Here is an 18,623-nt window from a genome sequence, read left to right as displayed (position 1 = left end):
CGAAACCTCCTAAGGGGTATCCAATTTTGCTATGACCCTAAGTATCTCATCCTCATCAAATTGTTTCTTCTTAAACTCCAAATACTTATCACGGTCAATCGAAGGCAAGTTGTAAAAATCATTGATGACCTTCACATCAAATGGTACATCAATACCCCTCACAAATACATGCCCAAGATCACACTCAGGGAGGTTGGCATAAAACTCTCTCACTATTGGCTCTACGGCTACATGTGTAGGTTCACTCATAAATAACTCCTAACATCTCCCTCAACTCCACTGTTCATCCACGGTCAATCCACGCTCGGCAATAAACCCCTTATCCTTCCTTTGGATTGCTCCTTTATATCGTTGCCGAGCCTTATCCTAACAAATCTATTGTCTACCTTTTTCCCCTTTCCCTTACCCTTGGAAGGTACTTTGAGCGGCATTTTTGGTTCGATAACTCTAATGTACCCCCAAACTAAGATTCTAAATAGACAATTCAACTCTAAATACCCTACTATTGACCACAATCACTCCTGCAAAACACCAAAATTTCAAAAAATTTCACCTAGACCCCCAAAATTACTCTTCTTCCAAACTTAACAAAACTCTCCCAAATCGAAAACCCAACCTCCTCAACACCACACAAATTAAGATCCACACTTCTTTAATCAAAATCAAAGCACAAACAACACTAAAAATCCACAACTCACGCAAACAATCAAAATCTCAGATTCAAAACTCTAATAATCGAAATTGATCAATGTAAAGTTTGGAGAACTCGAAATCTTACCAATCCCAAGATGTATTCACCACCAATTTAACCAAATTCGGCCTAGATCACAAGATCCCCAAATTTTTGAACCTAAGGGTTTCCAAAAATTTTCTTCAATTTTTCGCAGAGATCCTTGCTAAAATGAGTTGTTTTGGTGTTTGTGAGGATTAAGGAGTGAGAAAAAATGATGGAGATTCATTGGAAAAGCTCTGGATTGAAGGTGGAAAAGTTTGGCTCTCGGATGTGTTTTGAAGTTTTTAGCGAAAATGAAGAGTCGCGACTCACTATTTATAAAAAGCAGTTTTCGCCGCAGCGAAGTTCTTCAATTATGAACAAATATGAACCCAGTTAATGCCGCGACGAAGAAAATTTTGTTGCCGCTACGAAAAATTCCAGAGCCTACAACGCCGCGGCAAAAAATGCACTTCGCCGCGGCGAACTTCCTTTAGCTTAATTTTCGCAAAACTCTTTCTACCGCGGTGAAGAAAATTGTTTCGCCGCGGCGAAAAATTCTAGAGAGCACGTAGCCTCGGCGAAGAACAAATTTCGCCGCGGCGAAGTCTGGGACTTTTCGAATTCCTTTTCTTGAAAATTGTACTTCGTCGCGGCGAAAACTGGAAAATTTTCCTTTTTTTTGCTTGAGTTCGATATTTCACCTGAAACACCCAAAAACACACGAAATCAAAATCATTCTAATTCATATAACAACTAAACAAATTTAAAACAACAAACAAATGAAAACACTTGGGTTGCCTCCCAAGAAGCGCTTGTTTATAGTCGGAAGCTCGACTTTCTCAAGTCCTCAAGTCAGGATGTCAAGTTGGATGGGAAATGACTTGCAACTCATCACCCCATCAATGTATGGCTTCAATCTCTGTCCATTGACCTTAAATGTGCCCTTTTCTTCATGTGACACTTCCACCACCCCGTATGGGTAAACTCTTGTAACTATAAAGGGTCCGGACCATCTAGACTTAAGTTTCGTAGGGACGAGCCTAAGTCTAGAATTATACAACAATACTTTCTGACCCACTTCAATGTTCTTCTTCCTGATATGCTTGTCATGCGATCTTTTTGTCTTTTCTTTGTACATTCGAGCATTCTCATATGCTTCGTGACGGAACTCATCGAGTTCATTCAAAGTCAGCATCCTTTCCTCCGCAGCAGCTCATAAGTCCATGTTTAGTTGCTTGACTACCCAGTATGCCTTATGCTCGAGTTCTACCGGCAAGTGACATGCCTTCTAGAGATGGCAATAGGCCTGACATTTTCGGGTACCCAGCCCGGCTTGATTTTAAGGCTCGACCTCGGGTACGGGCCGGGCATGGGTATATCTTTAGGCCCGACTTGGCCCGGCCCGGCCCGGCCCGTCCCCAAAAAATTTTAGTATTAATTTTACTAATTTACTCTTATACTATATATTTAATTACAATATTATCCTACATATATATATCCATTTTTCCCAAACCCTAACCTTAATTTCCATCCCATATTGAAGGTTTAACATGTTAAAATTGCCTTTAAATAAGTTAGATAGGTTTGGTTCAACTTATAAAAGTGGATTTCACCATAATATATTATGCACAGCTGAAAAGTTACTATAATAAAATATTATGGAGTTTTAATTGCTCACTTATTGCTTAAATTATTTGCGGAAATAACTTCAATTAATATTTAAAAACTATTTCTAAAATTAAAAATATAAAAAAAATTTGAAATTTATTAATATTTAAAAATAAACATTATTAAAAAAGGCGGGCTTGGGTCGGGCATGTGGTTATAAAAAACCCGTTGGGCCGGGCTTGGGCTTTGCCTATTATACCCGTAACGGGTTCAGGCCGGGCTTGGGCCTAGGCCAAGGGGTACCCGGTCCCGGCCCGGCCCATTGCCATCACTAATGCCTTCCCATAGACCATCCTAAATAGAGACATACCAATTGGAGTCTTAAATGCCCCATAATGCATCGTACAATTTTCGTGACCAATCCTTCCTAGATGCATTCACTGTCTTCTCTAAAATTCCCTTAAGTTCTCTGTTCGACAATTCCACTTGCCCGCTAGTTTGTGGATGGTATGGTGTTGCAACTCTATGTTTCACTCCATATTTTCCCAAAAAGGCATCTAATTGCCTATTGCAAAAATGCGATCCTCCATCACTGATGATTGCCCGTGGTACCCCAAATCTTGAGAAAATGTTCTTTCTCACAAAATTAACCACCACCCTAGCATCATTGGATGGCAATGCAACTGCTTCCACCCATTTCGATACGTAATCCATTGCTACCAAAATGTACATGTTCCCATAAGAATTAGGGAAAGGACCTATGAAGTCGATTCCCCACACATCGAACATCTCAACAACTAGGATATTATTGAACGACATCTCATCTTTCTTCGAAATGTTTCCACTCCATTGACGTTGGTCACATTCCTGAACCATCCTGAAGGCATCCTTGAATAGGGTTGGCCAATAAAATCCAGATTGAAGGACCTTGGTCGTTGTCCTAGTTCCTCCAAAATGACCACCCACTTCTCTCTTATAGCAATGCCGTAGAATACTCTCCATCTCCTCTTCCGATACACACCTACGTATCATCTGATCAGCATAGTGTTTGTACATAAATGGTTCTTCCCAAAAATAATACTTCAAGTCAAAGAAAAACTTCCTCTTCTGTTGAAAGGTCATTGCATTAGGGAGCACTCTCGATGACAAGTAGTTTGCAAAATCTGCATACCACATTACTTCTTCCACTCTCATCAATTTCTCATCTGGGAAGGTTTCTTTGATTTGGGGTTCCTCTTCACTTCCCTGACTTGGTCGTTCAATCCTTGACAAATGATCCGCTACCATATTTTTCGACCCCTTTTTACCTCGGATTTCCAACTCAAACTCTTATAGTAGTAGGATCCATCTTATCAATCGTGGTATTGCTTCTTGCTTAGCCAATAGATGTTTGAGTGCCGAATGATCCGTGTAGACTATCACCTTAGCACCTAGCAAGTAAGAACGAAGTTTGTGAAATGCAAAAACCATAGCTAATAGTTCTTTTTTAGTAGTGGTGTAATTCAATTGTGCATCGATAAGTGTCTTGCTAGCATACTGAATTACATGCAACACTTTGTTTTTCCTCTGTCCTAATACTACTCCTAGTGCAAAATCACTAGCATCACACATCAATTCAAACGTTAGTCCCTAATCGGGAACTGCAATAATAGGTGCAGACACTAACAATTTCTTAAGAGTTTGAAAAGCATGCATGCATTCACCATCAAAATCAAAAGCAACATCTTTAATCAGTAAATTGCAAAGGGGTTTAGAGATTTTAGAAAAATCCTTGATAAACCATCTATAAAACCCCGCATGCCCCAAGAAACTCCGAATTGCCTTAAAATTTGCAGGTGGTGGCAGCTTCTCTATCACTTCTGTTTTTGCTCGATCCACTTCGATGCCATCCTTTGAAATTCTGTGACCGAGTACAATTCCTTCCTGTACCATGAAGTGGCATTTCTCCCAGTTTAGCACCAAGTTCATCTCCTCACATCGCTGCAAAACAAATGAAAGATTAGATAAGCAATTGTCCAAAGATGAACCAAAAACAGAGAAGTCATCCATGAAGACTTCTAAGAACCATTCCACCATGTCACCAAAGATAGACATCATGCATCTCTGAAATGTGGCCGGTGCATTGCATAATCCGAAAGGCATCCTTCTATAAGCAAAGGTGTCATAGGGACAAGTGAAAGTTGTCTTCTCTTGATCTTCAGGAGCAATGGCAATTTGATTATATCCTGAAAAACCATCCAAGAAACAGTAGTAAGCATGCCCTGCCAATCTCTCCAACATTTGATCGATGAACGAAAGTGGTAAATGATCCTTCCTTGTCGCTTCATTCAATTTCCGGTAGTCAATGCACACTCTCCAACCCGTGACTGTCCTAGTTGGTATCAGTTCATTGCTCTCATTCTTTATCACTGTGATACCACCTTTCTTTGGAACAATTTGCACCAGGCTCACCCATGGACTATCTAAAATAGGATAAATTATGCCTACATCTAGAAGTTTCACCACCTCCTTTCTCACCACTTCCTTCATCGAAGGATTCAATCTCCATTGTGGTTGCACCCTAGGCTTGACATCATCTTCCATAAGTATCTTATGCATACAAAACGATGGAGAGATGCCTCTAATGTCTGAAATAGTCCATCCAATTGTTGATCTATGCTCTCTTAACACCCGAATCAATCGCTCTTCTTCCAATTTACTCAACCTTGAATTGATGATTACTGGGAAGATTTTTGATTCACCAAGATACACATATTTGAGGTGAGAAGGTGAAGGCTTCAGTTCAAGTTTTAGAGGTTCTTCCTTTCTTTCCTTTTCCTTCTCTTTCTCAAAATCAAATTCCTCAAATTCTAAATCTTGGCTCTCAACCATCAGCTGAAGTGCTTCCAAAAATCTAGCACACTCATTCTTTACCGATTCATCTACCTCTATTGTTTTCGATTGGGCAATACATGCTTTTGGATGTAATTGAGAGGTGTTCTCTTCAATAGCCTTTGCCACTAGTTTATCCACCACATCTATACTAAAACATGAATCCGACTCTAATGGAAATTTCATGGCTTCAAAAACATTGAACGTTACTGTTTCATCTTGAACCCTTAACAGCAACTTCCTTTCTTACACATCAATGAGGGCTCTTCCTGTGGCCAGAAATGGTCGGCCCAAAATGAGAGGCATTTCCTTATCCTCTTCCATGTCCAACACAACAAAGTCCACCAGAAAAATTACTTTATCCACCTTCACCAAAACATCTTCAACTATACCCCTCGGATGTTTTATGGATCTATCTGCAAGCTGCAACGACATGGTCGTTGGCTTCACCTCACCAATTCCCAATCTCCTGAAAATAGAAAAAGGCATTAGATTGATGCTTGCACCTAAATCACATAAAACTCTCTCAAAAGTAATGTCTCCTATAATACAAGGAATAGTAAAACTCCCTAGATCTTTGAGTTTCGGGGGCAGTTTCTTCTGCAGAATGGCGCTGCACTCCTCCGTGAGCATCACTGTTTCCTCATCTTCTAACTTTTTTTTGTTTGATAAAATCTCCTTGAGAAATTTCGCATAGCTCGGCGTCTATTGTAATGCATCTACAAAAGGAATGTTAATGTGCAGTTTTTTAAATATTTCAATGAATTTGGTAAACTGCTTATCCTGATTTTTCTTCTTGAGTCTCTGAGGAAAAGGCACGGGGGGAGTGTGATGTGCCAACTCTAGAGGTATCTCGAGGAATGGCAATTTCTCTTTCTTTTGTCTTTGCCTCTCTTCTCGCTTTTGTTCTTCTTCCCTAGAACTGGTTGGTTTCTCTTCAACAATTATTTCTTCGTCAACTTCCTCACTGGAATCTTCATTTTCTTTTGGTGGGCTTCCTTCTTTCCCTAATTGTTCCACCTCTTTCAAGACTGTCCCACTTCATAGTGTAATTGCATTTGCTTGTTCACGTGGGTTTGTCATTGTGTTGCTTGGTAGGGAACCCTATGGTCTTTCATTTAGCTTATCAGCCAATTGACCCACTTGTAACTCCAAGTTCCGAATGGACGCCCCTTGGTTTCTAAAATTAGTCCTGGTCTTATTCATGAAACTTGTGGTCTCTTGCATAAACTTTCCAAACATGTCATCCAGTTTTGTCACTCTTTGCTCTCCCGGTTGATTGTTCACCCCTACTTGGTTGTTTGGCATTGTTCTTTGGTTCCAATGATTGTTCTGCTGATTTTGTTGATTCTAATTGCCCCAAGATAGGTTCGGATGATTCCTCCAACTAGGATTATATGTGTTAGAGTACAGATTGTTCTATTGCCTTTGATTTCCTGCCAAGAAGTTAACCTGTTCTGACGATGAAGACACTGAAGCAAACGCGTTCCCCACTTGACATTCACTGCTCATATGACTACCTACACAAAAATCACAAGTTAGTTAAGGTGCTTGAATAGAGTTTACCTGCATACTTCCCAACTGCTTCTGAAATGCTGTGAGTTGGGCTGAAATGGCCGTGTATGCATCAACTTCATGAAGACCCATAAATTTCTTCGGTTGCACCCTCTTGTTAGGTCTTTGATAGTTGTTACTTGCCAAAACTTTAAGCAACTCATGAGCTTCTTCTAGTGTTTTATTTTGCAATGCTCCTCCCGATGCTACATCCACCATGGTTTGCACATTAACCATCAATCCGTTATAAAACGTTTGGACTTGCATCCAAACTGGCAACCCATGGTGTGGACACCTCCTCAGTAGTTTCTTGTATCTTTCCCACGCCTCATATAATGATTCAGACTCTTCCTGTAGAAAAGATGTAATATCATTTCTCAATTTCGCTGGAGGAAAGAATTTGGTCAGGAACTTCTGTGCTAATTCGTTCCATGTTGTGATCGTTCTTGATGGTAGTGCCATTAACCACCCCTTTGCTTTGTCCCTCAATGAAAACGGGAATAGTCTCAATCTGATGGCGTCATCTGACACTCCGTTTGACTTGAAGGTGTCACAAATCTCTAAAAAGTTTGCAATGTGCAGATTTAGATCTTCCTTCAAATCTCCTTTAAACTGTACCGACTACTAGATCATCTGGATGATTGCCGGTTTTATTTTGAAGTTGTTGGCTTGTACTGCTGGTCTAGTTATGCTCGACCCACTGCCACCAACTGAGGGAACTGAAAATTCCCTTAATGTTCTATTTTCTGCCATCTCAATAACTATGACCTCTGGTTCAACTGCAGCCTCTCTTTCTATTCTTTCTCTGTTAAGTTTTCTAGTGGTTCTTTCAATCTCAGGATCAACAGGAACACTGGCTGACATCTAGCTCTTCGCATAAACTACACAGAAAGAGAGAAAAAGTGTGATCACAAGCTCACGGAAAAGAACAACAAAAATTAAACTACCACACAATTAAGACAAAAAAAATAAACTCCAATCTAGCTAACACAAGAAAAACTCAATGTTAACACAAAAATCAATCCCCAGCAATGGTGCCAAAAACTTGATGCGTTGATACTACAACATGTAAATATAGCAAGTGCACTAGTCGCATAAAGTAATAAAGTGATAACTGAGTATCGTTCCCATGAGGATTGGTTGCTAAACACTGAATTTCCTATTTGTTTTCAAGTTTGAGAAACCGAAAATTGTTTGGATTTATGGGAAAGATTAAACTTAACTGAAAGCAAAATTTACTAAATGTAAAAACAGCTAAATTATGAAAGCAAGATTTAACACAAGAGTAATATCAATATAAGCAAACGGTTAGGGTTTGACTTCATTCGGACTCTATGGATTAATTCTGTGGATTATGCTACTTTTACACTCACATGCACGGATTGTAAACCGAATTCCTTAAGTTGTAAAACATGCATTCTCAGGCTATGAATTCCTACTTTTCCCTATTAATCTTCCGCACCCAACAAATTGAAGATTAACAAATCCAAGTTCATTAGGCTAATGGAATCCTAGATTGATTTCATTATTTCTCAAATCTATCTCTAGCATTCAAAATAACAATGGTGATTATCCAAGAAGCTCAACATGATTCATTTCTCAATCTCATCATGTTCAACAAGTAAAATCAATAAAAATCGGAATAATCACACAATCTATGCAATAGAATATAAAAGCAACAATAATCAATTGATTAATCCATAGAAATCCGAATTACATCAAACCCTAACCCAAAATGGGTTAGTTCATAACTAAATTAACACAAACAGCATGAAAAATAGTAAACACAGTAGTCCACATATTGAAATAAAGAGAAAAGAGTAGAGATCTCCCCTAGTTGAAGAATCCACAAGATTTAAAGCTCAAATCTTCTCTCCAAATGTAAAACCTACTCTAAATCAACCAAAACTAGACGAACCTCCACCAAAATGGCAAGGTTTTTCTTATATAGTTCGCCCCAAAACCTAAAACTTTTCCTAAAATAAAACTGTGCGTTTTGGAGAAAACAAAATTTCGCAGACTTCGCTGTGGCGAAGAAAGAATTTCGCTGCGGTGAACCTTCCTAGAACATTCTGAATTTACAGAATTGCCCTCCACGTGCTTCCTTGTTTGAATCTTCAATCTTCGATGCTTTTCCATGGGAACAAACTTCATAGTGTTTCAACTCTGCTTCAGAACTTTCCCAAATTTTGAGATTCGCTTACTTTTGGGTCCAGAAACTCCAATCCGCTCATTATTCACTCAAAATGCGCATTTCGGCCTAAAACATAAAATATATAGAATGAAGTAGCAATTCAGCCATAAACAAACTAAGAAGTATCTAAAATCTAGCCAAAAAGCCTAAATAAAATAGTATAATCCTTGGATTATCAGGTGCTGAGAGCTAGGACTGCGATCTTAACGCTTGGAGCGATTCCAAGCTAACGCCTTAAACTAACAAGCCAATTTAAAACAGCCATAACTTTTGATCCGAGGGAAGTTTTGGAGCCCGTAAGATATCCACAGAAAGCTCGTTCAAAGTTCTACAGTTTTGGCCATTTTTGGGGCCAAAATCCTTTGTTTCAACATGTTTTGGAGCTATTTTGAATTTTCTATGCGTTTTTTCTGGCGCTGGCAGCTGGTCGAGATCTGAGAACTGAGAACTGATCACAATCTAAGAGCTGAGAACACGACCTAAGGCTGTTCACAATCTCAGACTGAGAGCTGATCCCGATTTGAGAACTAGGAGTTGATTGTGATTTCATAGGAACTCAACTTAAGAGTTTGAGGCATACGATCTGATGCACACAATCTCAAGCAAATGAGCAAGCTTATTAGCTTAATCAGAGAGCATAAGAAGCTCGATCTGAGATCATAAGGCGCTCAATTTGAGATCATAAGGAGCTCGATTAGAGAGCATAAGGAGCTCTATCTGAGATCATAAGGAGCTCGATCTGAGAACTTGAGAGCTTGAGAGCTCTTTGCGATCTAAGAGTTTAAGGAGTTCAATCAGAAAACAGAAGAAGTTCGATCAGAAAGTGCGAAGCTTAATCTGAGAACACAAGAAGTTGGATCAGAAAGTGCGAGGCTTGATTTGAGAACACGAGACCAGCGATTTAAGCACTCGTAAGCATGATCTGAATGCGTGATCTCGATGATCTGAGCATGTGATCTGCGATCTGACCACGCGATTTGAGAGCTATGATGCGTGCGATCTACAATCTAGTCATGTGATATGAAGCTAAAGATCAATGATTGATAGCTAAAGATCAGAGCGATCTGAGCGTGTAATCTACGATCTGGCCACGCAATTTGTAGTTGAAGATTAGAGCAATCTAAGCGTACGATGTGCGATCTGACCATGTGATTGGAGAGCTTTGATACGTGCGATTTGTGATCTAGCCATACGATCTAAAGCTAAAGATCATCGATCTATACCTGAAGATCAAAGTGATCTGAGAGTGCGATCTTCGATCTGACCATGCGATTTAAGAGCTCTGATGCGTGCGATCTGTGAGCTGACCACACGATCCGAGAGCTCTTATGCGTGCGATCTGCAATCTGGCCACGCGATCTAGAGCTAAAGATTAGCGATCTGAGCATGAGATTTACGATCTGGCCACACGATCTGAGAGCTCTGATGCGTGTGATCTAATCACGCTATTTGAGAGCTAGAGATCTGAGCGATCTGAGTGCATGATCTCAGTGATCTTGAACGCGCGATCTAAGCGTGCAATCTACGATCTGGCCACGCAATCTGAGAACTCTAATGTGTACGATTTGATCACGTCATCTAAGAGCTTTGATGCATGCGATCTGCGATCTAACAACGCGATCTAAGAGCTCTGATGCATGTGATCTACGATCTGACCATGCCATCGGGGAGCTTGGACGCAGGTTCGAGACTTGCATGGGCCACCAAATTGTTGATGCTTGATTTTGACACCAACGACTCGCACGTGCAAAGTGCTAAGTGGGTCTTAGAAATTACACGTGATAGATTTATGAGATTTGAATATGGTGTTGAGATTATATATGTTGCAAAAACATAAATAAAAGATTGGCAAGAGAGGTTTTTAAAGTGGTTTGGATGTTTAAAGCAAATCCTACATCCACTGTTATTTTGCTATTCTCTGACTATTTCTATGATATTGTCCGTAAGGCATACAAAGATGGAGAAATACTATACTTACAGAGAAAAATAAGCTCTCATGTGCCTAACTCTCATACGCCCAGCCTCTCCTTTTTCGAAGAGAAGTGTCCATTTATACACCTTTGAGTTCAATGTAATGAGTGCTTTTGCAAGTTGCCTTGACACATGGAGAGCTCTCATTCATCCTTATCTTAAGATGAGATAGGGTTGGTATAAAATATCTTTGAGGCGATATGAGCTTGACAACTAATACACTTTTTCTTTTAGGCACTTGTTGAGCTGACATCAGTCTGATTTTTTAGGCATAACAACTATTAACCTTCCTTTTATGTGAAAAAAAATAAGGGTCTTTAATCTTTATGTGAGTTATGGTTATTGAGGGAAAAGCTTTTTATTTTAGCCTCTTACTCATCTTCGTCTTCTTATTCTTCAACATTTGCTTGAGCAGTCGAGCTGTCGAGCTTCGGTTGACGTTGCCTTTTTTGTGCCAAGCTCAAGCTCGTGCTCAATGTTTTAAGTCATGGAGCTCAAGCTCGAGCTCGAGCTCATGCTCAATGTTTCAAGCTTGTTGAGCTTGAGCTCGATCTCGATTAGCCCAAAGCTCGACTCGACTCGGCTTAGCTCGTTTACACCCCTACTTAGCTCATCTCTCTTATGCCAAGTCAACACCTCTCCGTATGATCTGCTCATAGGCCTTTAGCTGAACTAGGCCTATCACTGGAATTAACTTCTTTACTACTTAATTAACCCTAATAAGACTCTAATTGGACCAAGCCCATCTGTTTGCCTAAATTAGGTGGTATATATTAGACCTAGAGACCTGGCAAACAGGTAGGTACGGGTCAAACTGGTACCGAACTCACAAGTCAAAAATTTGAATATGTAAGGAAATACACCACTCATAACCGGTCATGCGGGTATGAGTGGACTCGCGGGTCACCCGTTACCCTAATCTTAATTTAATTTAAATAATCATTTGATTAGAATAAGGATCATCAATTGTCTCAAAAACTATAATATAACCACAAATATCTAAAAGTAAAAACAGAAAAAATAAATAGGAAAAAACCGATACAGGATTTAATTAACTAAGCCTAATAAAATTGAAACCCTAGGAAAGACATAACGAGCAACGTAAAATATATTGGAGAAGCAATGGAAGGCCTATGAACTGAGACATAACTGAGCAACATAAAATTTATTGGAGAAGCAATGGAAGACCTAAGGAAACAAGACTACTTCAAAAAGAATAAGGGAGATCACGACTGTACAATTCAACAAAAAACCCACCACTAACATGTACCACCATTATGAACAAGCCTATACAAAAAGAACACCCACAACAGCAACAAAAAAAGGCCTATATCCAGCAACAAAATAGAAATGCCCAAAATAACAATAGAAAGTAGAAACAACACAGCAAAAACAAGCAGCCTGAAGGTTCCAAACAGCAATACGGACCACCAACTTACGTTCATGGCCAAGAACATAGGGGATAAGGGCAGAATCATCAAGGGAGTCCAGGAAGGCCACAAGACAAAGCGAGTATCCCAACTGGAACGAACAAGCAGAACACCCACAAATCTACAAGATTTTTGAAACTTTTTTGAATGGAAAGAAGTAACATTTCACCATTTAGTACTTACGAACTATATCATGAGGCTTAAACCTGTTGACGAGGGTTTAAAAATTCTTGAGTCCTGACTTTTGAGAATGAATCTTGACCGTGAGAGGAGGATCGAAGTCAACAGGTAAATCCCTAATCCCTAATTGCTTTTTTTCTTTTTTCAAGTCGACAGTTGACAGAATGAGTTTGTAAAATTGTAATTGCTTTTCCTTTTTCAATTTTTTTTTATTTTGTGTGGGTACCCGCAGGTAGAACCCGACCCACCCGTAAAAATAACGGATGGACCGGACACGGGTAATTTTCCCATGGGTCTTACCAATTGCGAATGAGAATTGAGAGGGAAAAAATTAGGAGAGTAAAGTTGTTTACTATTGACTTTCATTTATTGAACAGAAAAAGGTTACAGCTCTATTATATACATAAGTCTAATACACGTGAGTAACAGATTGCAACTTGCAGCAATACACGTGTAAGTAACAAATTACAAGTTGCAGCTTAGGCTAAAGTCATTTATCAGTAACCTAACATCATGAATCACTACATACACTAATCCTAACATCTTCCCTTAAACCAAACTTCCATAGGTATGAACCATTTGATACACTAATCCTAACATCTTCCCTTAAACCAAACTTCCATAATCTTGTTGTTTTGACACCTGAGACGAGCTTCTGTATTTGCATGAGACGAGCTGCTTGTAACAACCAGTTCGCCATGAGCTTCTGCATTTACATGAGACGAGCTGCTTATAGCAACCAGTTTGCCACGAGCTGCTACATTTGCATGAGATAAGCTGTTTGTAGTAACCAGTTCGCCACGAGCTGATGTTAGACTTATGTTCCTGATTGTAAGCAACTTTCAACACTTCTGAAACTACTTTAATACGAACTTCACCAACCAGCAAAACAAACTCCAACTCAGCAAATTCAGCAGATTCAACACTTCAATACAAATTTCACCAACTAGCAAAAACAACTTCAACTCAATACTTCTGAATACTAGACTAACTTCAACCACCATCAAACAAATAAGCAACTTACAAAACTAAACTCCAGAACAACAGGATTTTAACCCTACAAACTCCAATAATAGAACACAAGCACCAATAATAGAACACAAGCAACACAGAACATCAGCAGCAAGTTGTTTAGTAGCAGATTGATTAAACTAATGGAGTAGCTTTGATAGTGAGCTTTTCTTGAAAGGTTACAAACTTGGAGGCTGGCAATGCTTTAGTAAGCACATCTGCTTTCTGAAATTCAGTAGAAACATACTGAACTTTCAGTTTGTTGTCAGTAACTTAATTTCTCACATAATGAGCATCAAGCTTAATGTGTTTTATCCTGCCATGAAACACAAGATTTGAGGCTAAGGAACCAGCACTTTGGTTGTCACACCAAATGATAGGAATACCAGAAAGTTGCTGTCTAAGCTCAGTGAACAGACTGCAAAACCAGACAACCTCAGTTGATCCTTGTGCAAGGGCTTGATACTCTGCTTCAGTATATGACAGAGCAACAACTCTCTGTTTTCTAGAAGACCACTGAATTAGGTTGGATCCAAGGAACACACAGCAGCCACTGGTTGATCGTCTGTCATGCAAGCTACTGGCCCAGTCAGCATCAGTGAAACATTCCAGCTGAAACAGATTACTTTTAGTGAAGTAAACTCCATAATTAGAAATTCCTTTAACATATCTCAGCAGCCTCTTACAAGCCTGCCAGTGAATCTGTGTTAGGGCTTTTAAAAACTGGCTCATTTATTAACTGAATAAGCAATGTCTGGTCTAGACAGGATAAGATATTGCAAGGCTCCAATGGTACTGCAGTAAAGAGCAGGATTATCAAATGGATCACTGTCATCAGGAGTGAGTTTAAAGCCAACTGCCATTGGAGTAGAACATATTTTGCAATCAACCATTTTGGTTTTGATGATAATGTCTTTTGCATACTTTTCTTGATTCATGTAAAGACTAGATGCATCTCGAGTAACCTCAAAACCTAAAAAAATATTTTAAAGATCCAAGAATCTTCAAAGCAAACTGAGTGTTAAGTTTCTAGACAGTGTCTTGAATCAGCTGGGGAGTATTTCCTGTCAAGAGTATATCATCCACATATACTAAGACATACATTACTTGATCTTGACTGTGGAAAATAAACAGGCTTGGATCAGCCACTGAATTTACAAAACCCCAATCTAGAAATGCTGCTTTAAGTTTGTCAAACTAGGCTCTTGGAGCCTGTTTCAACCCATAGAGTGCCTTTTTCAGCCTGCATACATGATGAGGAGTGACAGAATCTACAAACCCTTATGGCTGTTCCATATATACATTTTCAGCTAATTTGCCATTCAAGAATGCATTGTTAATATCTACCTGCTGAATGTCGCATTCATGGCTCACAGCTAGACTGAGAATGACTCTAACAGTGGGGGATTTAACAACTAGACTGAAGGTTTCCAAGTAGTCAATTCCAGGGGTTTGCTGGAAGCCCTTTGCAACTAATCTTGCCTTGAACCTTTGGATAGAACCATCAGCATTATGTTTAACTTTAAACACCCATTTACAGCCCACTGGATGCATGTCTGGAGTTAATGGAACCAATTCCCAGGTTTGATTAGCTAAAAGAGCTTCAAATTCTGATTTCATAGCAGCTGTCCAAGAGGGATGAGAAAGTGCTTCCAAAACAGTGTTTGGTTCCTTGGTATCAAGGTGAGAGGTAGAAATAAGAGCAGTATTGTGAGCTTTGGCTTTGGACCTAGTGACCATTGGATGAGTGTTTTGGGTAGGGATATTAGAGGGTGGAAAGGATAAATCAACAATCAATGGTATGGTATCAAAAGATGCATCAGAATCAATAGTGATATGAGAAGTAGCAGACAAGGAATTATCATGAACTAAAGATAAATCATGCTTGTTGAAAACCTGATCATATGCAATAGGACAAGGAGAAGAGGATGGAGACTGTTCAACCAGTGGAGTAGAAACAGATTGATCAGTCATTGATGCTAAAGGATGAGGGGTTTGAGAATGACTTATAGGATTATCAGGCATTACAGAAGACACAGAAGATGACAGATGATGTGAAGAAAAAGATAGCACAGAATTAGGAACAGACCAAGTAGACTGAAAAACAGAATCAGAAGAGGACTGTATGGGATCTGGACAAGAACTTGAAGCACTGGAAATTTTAGGAGTGAAGAAAGGAAAGTCCATTTCATCAAATTTAACACTTTGACATATATAAATTCGACCACTAGGAGCAAGACATTTGTATCATTTGTGTTGCAAACTGAAACCAATAAAGGTACATTTAGTGGTATGAAAATCAAATTTGTGATGGTTATAGGGTCTAAGGAATGGATAAGCAGCACAACCAAAGACCTTTATGTGAGAATAGTTTGGGGAATGATGAAACAGTTTTTGAAATGGAGAAAAGTTAGAGAGCACTAGAGAAGGAAGTTTGTTAGTTAAGTAAACTGCAGTTTGAAAGGCATGCAACCAGAATTTGAGAGGCATGTGAGCTTGTGCTAATAAGGTTAAGCCTTGCTCAACAATTTGTCTATGTTTCCTCTCTACTCTACCATTTTGTTGGTGGGTGTGAGGACATGGGTGCCTAAAAGTAATACCATGTTGAGCAAAATAAGGTGCAAGACTCCTAAATTCTCCTCCCCAATCAGTTTGAACACATTTCAAGGTTGAACTAAATTATCTTTCCACTAACTTATGAAACTGAGTGAAGATAGAGTAAGTTTCAAACTTGTTTTTCAAGGGAAATATCCAGGTGAACCGACTGTGATCATCCAAAAACTGGATGTAATACCTAAATCCCTCAGGTGAAGAGACAGGAGATGGTCCCTAGAGATCTGAATATACCAGATCAAGAGGTTTAGCTGACTGAGAAGAGGACCTAGGATATATAGACTGTTTTAATTTTCCAAACTAACATGCTTGGCAGAAGGTGTAATTAGTCTTGGATGAGTGAGGTACTTTAAGATCAGTTGGGATTTTAGTTAAAACAGAATTATTTAGATGTCTTAATCTCCTATGCCACAGCATAACATCAGTTCTTTGAGCAGGAAATGATTGCATACCATACATTTTATTAATATCAGAAGCAACACAAATAGATACATTTTCAGAATTACATTCTGTAACAGTACTGACAGGATTCGATGTTGTAATAGAACACTTATTACAATACAAACATGGTTGGCCAGCAGATAAGGCACAACCTGATAGACACTTAGAATTATTTGTAGATACTAAAGGAAAAATACAAGTGCTGAAAGAAGGGACTGAATTATTATCATGAAGCTGATGATGAACTAAAGTTGCCAAGTCTTTAGTAGAGTTTAAAGAAGCAGAGATTGAAGGTTGAAGTCGGTATAAACCATCCTTAAGCATTCCTTGAAGAAGAATTGCTTTGGAAGACTTGTCCTTAACCACACAGTAACCAGAATAAAATTCAACAAACACTTCATTATCTTTAGTAAATTTAGATATGCTAAGTAGGTTTTTTGTAATTGTAGGGACATAAAGAACATTCCTAAGATGCAATTTTCTACCAGGACAAGATAACCAAGAAGAACCAATATGAGAGATTGAAAGGAACTCACCATTTCCCACTTGGAGCTGCTCACTGCCAGTGTAGCTGGTACATGTTGTTAATTGTCCAAAATCAGAAGTGACATGGTCTGTTGCTCTAGAGTCCATGTACCATGCTACATCTTAAACAGCTAAAGGTGTAGCAACATAATTGATTGCTACAAGAGTATGGTTCTGATTGTGATTCTAGGATTGAGCCATGAATACCAAACTGTTGGTGTTAGCAGGTCCAGATGAAGAAGATTGATGTGTTGGTGAAGCAAAACAAGAAGAAGCATATGTTGAAAAATACTTCGAAGACTGCACTAGTGATCCTGAATTCATATTAGCTCCAGTGTAATGATTAGAGGGTCCAAAATTAGAACCTTGTGACAGTCTTGAGTGTGGATAAAAAGATGGTCTTATAGCAGTAAAATCAGATGATCCTGTAAGCTCAGCAGGTCTTGCAAAATTAGGAGTAGCAAAAGCATGACTCACATTACTCCTGACCTGTGCATTGTTACCAATAAAATGTACATCAAATCTGTGGTAACAATGCAGAGCTAGGTGTCCTGTCTTCCCACAAACTTGACAGACAAATCTGTTCCTACCACCTACTCTGCCTCGGCCTCTTCCTCCAGTAACATGGCCAAATTTATATGGATAAAATTGATTAGGAGGGGTTAGGTACACAGGATAATTTTGATATGAAGTCTGATTTGCAGTATAGTAGGATGGCACTAGGTTATGTGTTTGCTGTAAAGGTAGTGGATGTGTATGTGAAGAAGACTGGGAATTTGTTCTTAGAAAAGTTTCATCTGCATCCAATGATGATTTGTTTCTGTTACTATCAACACTTAGATTGGCAACATTAGCAGAGATCCCATGAAACTCAGATTGCATAACTGAGGTCAGTGCATTATTAGCTTTTTCTAACCTAAGCTCCAGTTTTTGCAAAATTATTTGAGCTTCCTGAACTGAAATAGGATCTAATATAGACTCTAATCTAGTAGTAGTGTTCACTACAACTGCATCATAATTAGAATCAAGACCATCTAAGATGAAATTTAACAGTTCTTCATCAGAAATCATAATTCCACTTGAGGACAAACTCTCGGCAAATCCTTTCATTTTAAGAAAATAATCATGCATACTAAGATCATGTTTCTTTGTATTTTGCAGTAAGGTCTTAATATGTAGTGTCTTAGCTCGTGACTCAGTAAGAAATTCCTTTTCTAGAGTGAGCCAAATTTCAGTTGACAATTGACATTTAGAAATTACCAAAAAGATTGACTCTGAAATGGATGACAACAGCCAGCTGACTACGAGCTTATCTGTCTTCTTCCAGAGGTGATATTCCGGATTAGATTTTTTGACAACTTCAAAGGTTGGGCCATCTGATTGAGCTCGAATGAACGGCGCTGGACAAGCAACCATTCCAGTGAGATGATCCTCAAGATCATGAGCTCCTACTGCAAACAAGATTTACGATTTCCAGGACCTATGATTATCTCTAGTGAGTTTAGGGTTG

The 18,623-nt window shown here is 39.0% G+C and overlaps 1 non-coding gene across 1 annotated transcript; it reads left to right on the top strand.

Moving 5' to 3' along the window:
- Positions 1–7,025: 7,025 nt before the first annotated feature.
- LOC116111423 lies at positions 7,026–7,132 on the top strand. The gene has a single exon (XR_004125070.1). It is a non-coding gene; the product is annotated as a small nucleolar RNA R71 (small nucleolar RNA).
- Positions 7,133–18,623: the final 11,491 nt, after the last annotated feature.

This window comes from Pistacia vera, unplaced genomic scaffold, assembly GCF_008641045.1.
Source record: "Pistacia vera cultivar Batoury unplaced genomic scaffold, PisVer_v2 Contig636, whole genome shotgun sequence".
Classification (NCBI taxonomy): domain Eukaryota; kingdom Viridiplantae; phylum Streptophyta; class Magnoliopsida; order Sapindales; family Anacardiaceae; genus Pistacia; species Pistacia vera.
This window is presented reverse-complemented; position numbering and strand designations above follow the sequence as displayed.